Source organism: Spinacia oleracea, chromosome 6 (assembly GCF_020520425.1).
Source record: "Spinacia oleracea cultivar Varoflay chromosome 6, BTI_SOV_V1, whole genome shotgun sequence".
Classification (NCBI taxonomy): Eukaryota; Viridiplantae; Streptophyta; class Magnoliopsida; order Caryophyllales; family Amaranthaceae; genus Spinacia; species Spinacia oleracea.
In genome coordinates, this window is record NC_079492.1 from 121,802,720 (window position 1) to 121,810,876 (window position 8,157).

An 8,157-nucleotide genomic window follows, 5' to 3' on the forward strand; every position below is an offset into this window, starting at 1 on the left:
GCGACAATTATTGTATGCTCTCTTTGTTTCTTAAAATACTACTCCGTATATACTCACACTATTTAGCTAAAATATACTCACTATCGGTGGATGCCAACTAACTTAGGGCATGTTTAATTCACCTTATTTCTTCTACCTGATCTGATCTGGTCTGGTCTGGTCTTATATGATCTGGTCTGAACTTATTTTTTCTGTTCTGATTTGATATGAACTTATTTTTTCTGATCTGATCTGATCTGAACTTATTTTTTCTGATCTGATCTGATCTGATCTGAACTTATTTTTCTGATCTGATCTGATCTGATCTGATTCTTCATAATTAAGTTTAAACAAAAATCTACATTTATTAATATTAAACGACTTCCGTGTAAAATAAATGTTACACAAATTTACAATATTGTTATTATTTATTTGACTTTGCTCATGATTTAACTATTCCTTATATTAGATAGACCTAGACATGATCTAGATAGATCGGTTATGATCTAGACATATAAGTTCTGATCTGGATATGATCTGTATAGATCCGTTTTGATTTGGACATGATTTGTACGATCAGTTCTGATCTGGACATGATCTGTACAGTTCAGTTCTTATCTATACATGATCTGTACATATCAGTTCTGATCTGGACGTGATCTGTACATATCGAATTTGATTTGGACATGATTTGTATAGATCAGTTCTGATCTGGTCATGATCTGTACAGATCAGTTCTGACCTGGTCATGATCTGTACAGGCCAGTTCTGATATGGTCCTTTGTAAAAATCAATTCTGATATGGACATGATCTTTGCAGATCAATTCTGATCTGAACATAATCTGTACAGAGTCGATATCTAGACCAGTTATAATCTGGACATATCGATTCTGATCTGGACATGATCTGTACAAATCGGTTTTGATCTGAACATATTGGTTCTGTAAGGATCGAGTCTGATGTAGACAAGAACTTTGTATGAACTATGACTAATAAGAACAATAATTAGAACAAGCTTATCTGTAACAATGTCGTGGCGTGACACCAATCACTGCCCTCGAATTTGCCCCGCTAAGTACACGCGGACTCGTAGCAACCGACCCCCAGGGATACACGACTCCAATCCTTCGGTGTACGACGAAGAACTAGATTGAGAACACCCTTAAGCAATGCCCAGAACAATGGTGGTTTTGTGTTTTCATTTCGGAGAAGAGGAAGAGATTATGTTTCTGTGTGTATTTTTCTGGAAGGGAAGGTCGAGTTTTATAGCCAAAACGGTTAAGCTAAAAACGGAAGCACAATCAATTAGTCCTTGATTGATTCCGTAACTGAAGCAATAAACTGGAATAATATCTTTGACGGAAATCAAATCGTCAAAGAAATCAATTAACCGTTACGTCAATCTTGCAAAGATTACGTGACCAAAAATAATAACGGTTAAGAAAAAGGTGCCCCACCCACACCCACACCCGCGAACGCGCCGCGCCACTCGCCCGAGCCCGGCGCGCGCGCGTGTGTGGTTACTAGACCCACCTCTCTAGTCTTCTAACAAATCATTAAAGGGTAGTGGGATATTTAAATAAGGAAGCATGGGTTTTTTTTTATCAATGTGGGACAATTGAGTTTTCCTTCTTTTGAAGCATCCCTTTTGGAGGAACAACTCCAACATTCCCCCACATGATTCAAAAGAAGAACGGCTTTGGTAATGAAAGATGTTCTGGGCAAGGGATACTTAGTTTTACAAGTATCAATGTCTTGTGGACTTGAATTGATACCTAGTGCATACTAGTATGTCATACAGCCATATAAGGTGGATTTATCCTTGAACCTTTCATGGGGATTGTAGTAACACAACTGCGCACCAAACTTTTCTCAAAACAAGTAGTGTTCTCGCGAACTTTAATAGTCAGTGCCCCACAAATTCCTGGTCTTTCATGAACGTTCTAGAGGTCCTAAGCCAAGGGACCTCATAGGGGGTTGGGCGTAGCCCCCACATTCACATAGGTAAGTTCATCAGGTTTATACTGTCATAAACCACCTCAATAGGTTATGAACTTATTAAGAGCTTTGGCTCATCCTTACACATTTGACAGTAAAACAAAATTACTACATCACTTTATTAATAGGAACGGCAGTATTATACAAAACGCGAGTTCTTTTGTGACTTAGTTTGACCCATTGAACTTAGATTTCTCCAAGATGGGTATCCATCACAATTCACTCCTCAATAGGCTTTAAATCCATTACTTGTGCTGACTCATGCACCATTTTCTTACAAAGGCCTTTGGTGAGAGGATATGCAATATTCCTCTCCGACTTTACATACTCAAGTGATATCACATTATTTCTGATCACATCTCTAACAATTGCATGCCTCACGCGAATGTGCCTCCTTTTTCCATTATAGGATTGATTGTTCGCTACGCCAATTGCAGCTTGTGAGTCACAATGCATGGACACTGATGGAGTTGGCTTCCCCCACAATGGAATATCAGCTAGCAGGCTCCTTAGCCACTCGGCTTCTTGACCTGCCAATTCTAAAGCAATAAACTCAGATTCCATTGTAGATTTAGCAATACAAGTTTGTTTAGATGATTTCCATGAAATAGCACCACTAGCAAGAGTGAAAACATAGCCACTAGTAGAATGAATCTCATCATTATCTGACACCCAATTAGCATCGCAATATCCTTCTAAAACACAAGGTGTCCTATGATAGTGCAAACCCCAATTGATAGTGCCTTTCAAGTACCTCAATAGTCTTATTAAAGCATTCCAATGATCACGATTAGGACTATGAGTATACCTGCTTAATCTACTAACAACATATGCAATATCTGGTCTAGTATAATTCATTAAAAACATCACACTTCCAATGATCTTGGCATATTGTTCTTGAGACACACTATCACCTTTATTTTTCTTCAAAGTAATATTAGAATCATATGGGGTTTTCGCAGGTGTACAATCAAATTGATTAAATTTCTTTAAAATTTTCTCAACATAATGAGATTGGTTTAAAGACAACCCATATGAAGTTCTAATAATTTTTATGCCAAGAATAACATCCACCTCTCCCAAATCCTTCATTTCAAAACAAGAATTTAAGAAGGCCTTGGTTGCATTAACAACATCTATATTGGTTCCAAAAATCAACATATCATCCACATATAGACATATGATAACACAACCAAACTTGTCAAGTTTAGAATACACACAAGCATCAGAATCATTAACACAAAACCATCAGAAATAATAGTTTGATGAAACTTGTCATGCCATTGCTTAGGTGCTTGTTTTAGACCGTATAACGATCTAATGAGCTTACATACCTTGTTTTCCTGTCCAGGAGCAATACATCCCTCTGGTTTCTTTATGTAAATCTCCTCTTTCAAATCACCATTCAAAAAAAGCAGTTTTCACATCCATTTGATGCACAATAAGATCATGAATATATGCACCCTACCTGGTATACCTATCCCGCGGAGGGATATGGAGCTCCGGGTTCTATGGGCACCTTCACACCTACCCAGTACGGAGGGTGGGGAGCGGGTCCTAGCGGGCATGGTGGCAGAGATGATGGTGATGATGATGATGATGGCGGCCATGGCCGTCAATGATGGAGATGAGATCGAGTTGGTTCGATACCCTTGAGCCAATGAGGATATTGTCTGATTTGGTTTGGGGGGGGGGGGGTTTCACATTACTTGTACATTGTAGGTATGTTTTTCTTTTCTTTTCGCATTTCTTTATTTTGGTGTGTTCCTTTGGTGTGTTTAATGCTTTCTAGATTAGTTTATTGCTTTGAAAAGAAAAATACAAAAATACGTTCCGATGAATACAATATCATGCTTCCTTGTGCCCCTTGAGCGGAAATTATTTTGATTCTTGGTATTTGATGATGGGCAATGTAGATGTGTTAGCCATGATTTGATATTCGATTGCTTTGATGCCTAAACATGAGTCAACTCCGACTAACTACTTTTGGACTTGGTGCTTGACTAGTTGACTTGGTTAGGATGTGTGATAGCTTCCTGGTGTGTCATTGATTTTGAGTATTGGTTTGCAACTATTAGTAGTGTTTTATGACTCATATACATGCACATTGTGGAGGACGAAGGCATTTTTCTATTTAGGTAGCCTTCAGATGAAATTAGATACATTTGTTCCCTCTTTTTCTACCCATGTTGTGCTTGTGCCCTTTATTCGGTGACTAACCACATTACAAGCCCGTAAATTCCCCATTGGTTACTAGTCCCAAGCCTAGCTTGGGGGAGATAATAGTAGTGAGGTGAGGGAGTTGTAGTGTGGTACATTTTGAGCATATTGAGTATTGAAAAGGGAAGTTCTTCTTATCATGATTGTTGTTGAAAAAATGTGCTGAAAAATGAATGAGATGAGGAGAATAAAAAAAAATGTGAAGGTTCCAAAAGAAAAGAAAAAAAAAGAGATTGAGCAAGAAAAAAAAAAAAGAGGAAAAAAATCGTTATTCTCAAAATAGTTCAAGCTTTTGTCACTCCGGTATTACGATTTCTTATCTTCATGAGTGATTGGTTATAATTGTGAAATCAAGGCAAGAAAGTATAGTGTGGTTTGTTTGTTGTTTTATTCATGTGTTGAGTAGGAGAGTAGTGGTCATTATTTGTGATTGATCATGGATTTGCTAGGATTTATGCTCCCCAAAGCCAAGGCTTTAAGCTCACATTTTACCCAAATTTACCACACCCTTACCTAAGCCTATCATTACAAGCTAGCTTGAAAGACCTTCCGACCTTTGTGCGTAGAGTTGTATTAATGTGAAAGTAGTTGTTTATCAATGCAAGTTATGACATGACACATTCCGAGTCGACTACTAGGTTGAGTGCATGTTTTTCTAGACACACGAGTGTTGTGAGTTTAGGAGGGCATTGTACACATATATGTTGGGAGGGGAGCGAACGGGTACATTTTTTATCCGCCACATAAATGAGTGACGAGTGTGTGAGCACTAGTCTTGAATTCCAATGTACACTTGTGGTTCGCTTTGCGTGACGATTGTTAAGGTGGATTGGCGATTGAATGAATTTGATTGGTTGACATTGATGCATGCTTGTTGGATTTTGCCTCGAATTATGTTTTTCATTTTGAATTATGTTGGGGGTGAAGTTGGATTTGTGTTCATCGATGATTTCCTTGCTTAGGGACAAGCAAGGATCTAGCTTGGGGAGGTTTGATATGCATGTTTTATATAGTATTTTTACCCCCGTCCCTTCGTACTTTTATGTGTCAAACGTGCTCTTAGGAGCCGTTTCTAATACTAATGTGTGTTATTGAGTGTGCCTTGAGTTTCAGGTTTGATTAAGAGAAATTGGTCTTTTTAGACCCGTTTCATGTTGATCTAGGCCACTATATGAGCCCGAGGAAGTGTGGGACCTCCATCGTCGACTTTCGGGAGCCTTGGATGCTTATGGTCGAGCCCCGAGAGTTAGACTCAGTGATATGGGCGAGCTACATTGAAGATTGCAAATCGCCCTGGAAGCTGAGGGCGAAATGCAACCATCGGGCGAAATTTAGGCAATTTGGATTCATCAACGCGCGCCAGATCGGGCGCAGCTCGCCCGATCCGGATCGGGCAGTCATCCTGGAGCCTATGTGGAGAGTTCACAAACCGCCCGATCGGGCGGATTTTGGCCCGATTGGGCCGACTATCGAGTGGATCGCCCGATCGGGCGAAGCGACGCCCGATCGGGCGACGCCAACCTCCAACAGTTTTTCGCGCATTTACTTTCCGTTTTTAGGCTTTATTTTGGTAAACTATATAAACAAGCTTTAATTATTTTTAGAGGACACTTTATTTTCTAGTATTGAACCTTAGTATTATTTTCCTTAGCCTAGTTTTCTCTCTAGTTTATGCAAAAACACTTAGTTTAATTCTCAATAAAAATTCAAGCTTTCACTTCCCTTTGTTCTTCAAATAGGTATTATTTCTTATTTCAATTCATTGTCTTGCTTTAATAATGCTTTCAATTATGGTTATTGCTTTGTTTATTGTCAACATGCTTGAGTAGTTTAATTTCTAGGGTTGGGGATCCATGAATAATATGAAGGGATGATTGAATGATTATGATTGTTGGCATTGTAATTGATTCCTATTGATTGGTTTATTTCACTATACAATTAGATTTGCGCAGGTTTAATTGTGGTAGTTATGCAACATCAAATTAAGATTCGAGAGATGCAATTTGATGTTTAGGCTTGTGTCAATAGGTGGAATTAGAGTTAATACGTAGCGAGAGCCCGTTAATTCTAAGTCTATGATTAGTATCGACTTGAGAGAGCATGCTAGTCTAATTAATTACTTTGTTGATTATCGCGATTGTTCAATGTCCTGGATTATTATTTGTTGGCGAACCTATACCCTAGATTCCTTAATATATTGATTCGTTCTTGTTTAATTATCGTTCGTAGTCTTAGCATACAAACCATCAACCAACTTTTGTTCACAATAGTCTAGATTAATTAATTGATAGTAGAAAGAACGACTGTTTCCCTGTGGATTCGATCCTGACTTCCCTTGCTACCTAGCTAGTGGACCTTAGGTTATTTTTGATTAGGTGATACGACTTTAGCCTGTCAAAATTTGGCGCCGTTGCCGGGGAAACGGTTTTATTTTCTGTTGTTGATTGCTTATCCTAGATTATTGTTTGTTACTACTCAAGGAACCCACGTTCCTTGAGACTGGATCTCACATTATTTTGTAGTCTTTGTCTATGCCCAGGACCGTAGGTACTAGTAATCTTACTCCATTCGATCCTGAGCCCGAAAGAACCTTTCGTAGACGAAGAACTTTCATTGCACAGTGTGGGAATTACTCTGATTCTGATCATAATATTGGCGATCTTTTTCCTTCAGATACAGATTCAGTTTCAGAGATAGAGATGGGTGACGAAAATCTGATACCGCCACCTACCCCACGACTTACAGACTATTCTAAGCCAAGTCTGTCCGTGCTACCAAAGGCGATCATGCCTTCTATTACAGCTGAGACCTTCAAGATTGAGCCTGCATTGATTAACATGATCGAGAGACGCCAGTACGGTGGGGAACCAGGTGAAGATCCGAATCTTCACATTCAGTCCTTTATCCAATATTTTTCCACCATCAAGCAAAAGGGATTGACTCCGGAGCAGACTATGGAGATACTTTTCCCGTTCTCTTTGAGTGGGAAAGCTAAACTGTGGATTAATGGGTTGAATCGGGCGGCTTTGAAAATCACTAATTGGGAATCCTTGGCTCTTGCTTTTTATGTTAAATATTTTCCACCTGAGAAAACGGCTCGTCTGAGGGGTCAGATATTAGGTATCTCACAACAAGCGGATGAGAGTTTGTTCGAGGTCTGGGAGAGATTCAAGGATTTGCAAAGAGAATGCCCGCACCATGGTTTGGAAGATTGGTTCTTGATTCAGCAGTTTTATAATGGTCTGGGCAATGAGTCTAGATGTTTGTTGGATTCAGCTGCCAGTGGGAGGTTCATGCAACTTTAGGTGCCTAGAGTTATGGAGGTGATTGAGGAGATAGTCATTCACAATGCCCAGTATGGAAATCCTAGAGGTCTATCTAATAGGGGTGGTAAGCATGATTTAAATTCTATTGAACAATTAACTGCCCAATTGACTGCTTTACACTATAAGTTTGATAATATGCAAGCAGCCAATACTCAATTTGCCCAACCTGCTAGTGTAGCTGCTATGAGTGCCCAACCTGCTACTGTTTGTGAAAGTTGTGGAATGTCTGGTCATTATGCACCGGAATGTAGGAGCTCTGTTGAACAATGTCACGCATTTCAATCCTACAAACAAAATAACCCGTTCTCCAACTCTTACAATGAGGGCTACAAAAACAACCCTCTACTATCCTACAGGAGCAACAATATCCAGAACCCTCACCAAGTCCAACATCCACCACAACAGCCATACCAACCCTACCAACCACGGAACAACTACAACCAACAGTCTAGTGGACCACCTGGGTTCCCTAGACAACACACATCACCTCCAGTCCTCCACCACCACCACCTCAAACCACACAGCCTGACCCTATGATAGTAGAGATGAGAAACATGATGCTACAAATGCAAAAATCTCTAAGTGAAAAGGATGCAAAAATCGATGCTCTTACTGCTCACAACAAGATCATTG

At 39.5% G+C, this 8,157-nt stretch overlaps 1 non-coding gene across 1 annotated transcript; it reads right to left on the reverse strand.

Moving 5' to 3' along the window:
* Positions 1-7,296: 7,296 nt before the first annotated feature.
* LOC130464493 (small nucleolar RNA R71) lies at positions 7,297-7,403 on the reverse strand. Its single transcript, XR_008924902.1, has one exon. It is a non-coding gene; the product is annotated as a small nucleolar RNA R71 (small nucleolar RNA).
* Positions 7,404-8,157: the final 754 nt, after the last annotated feature.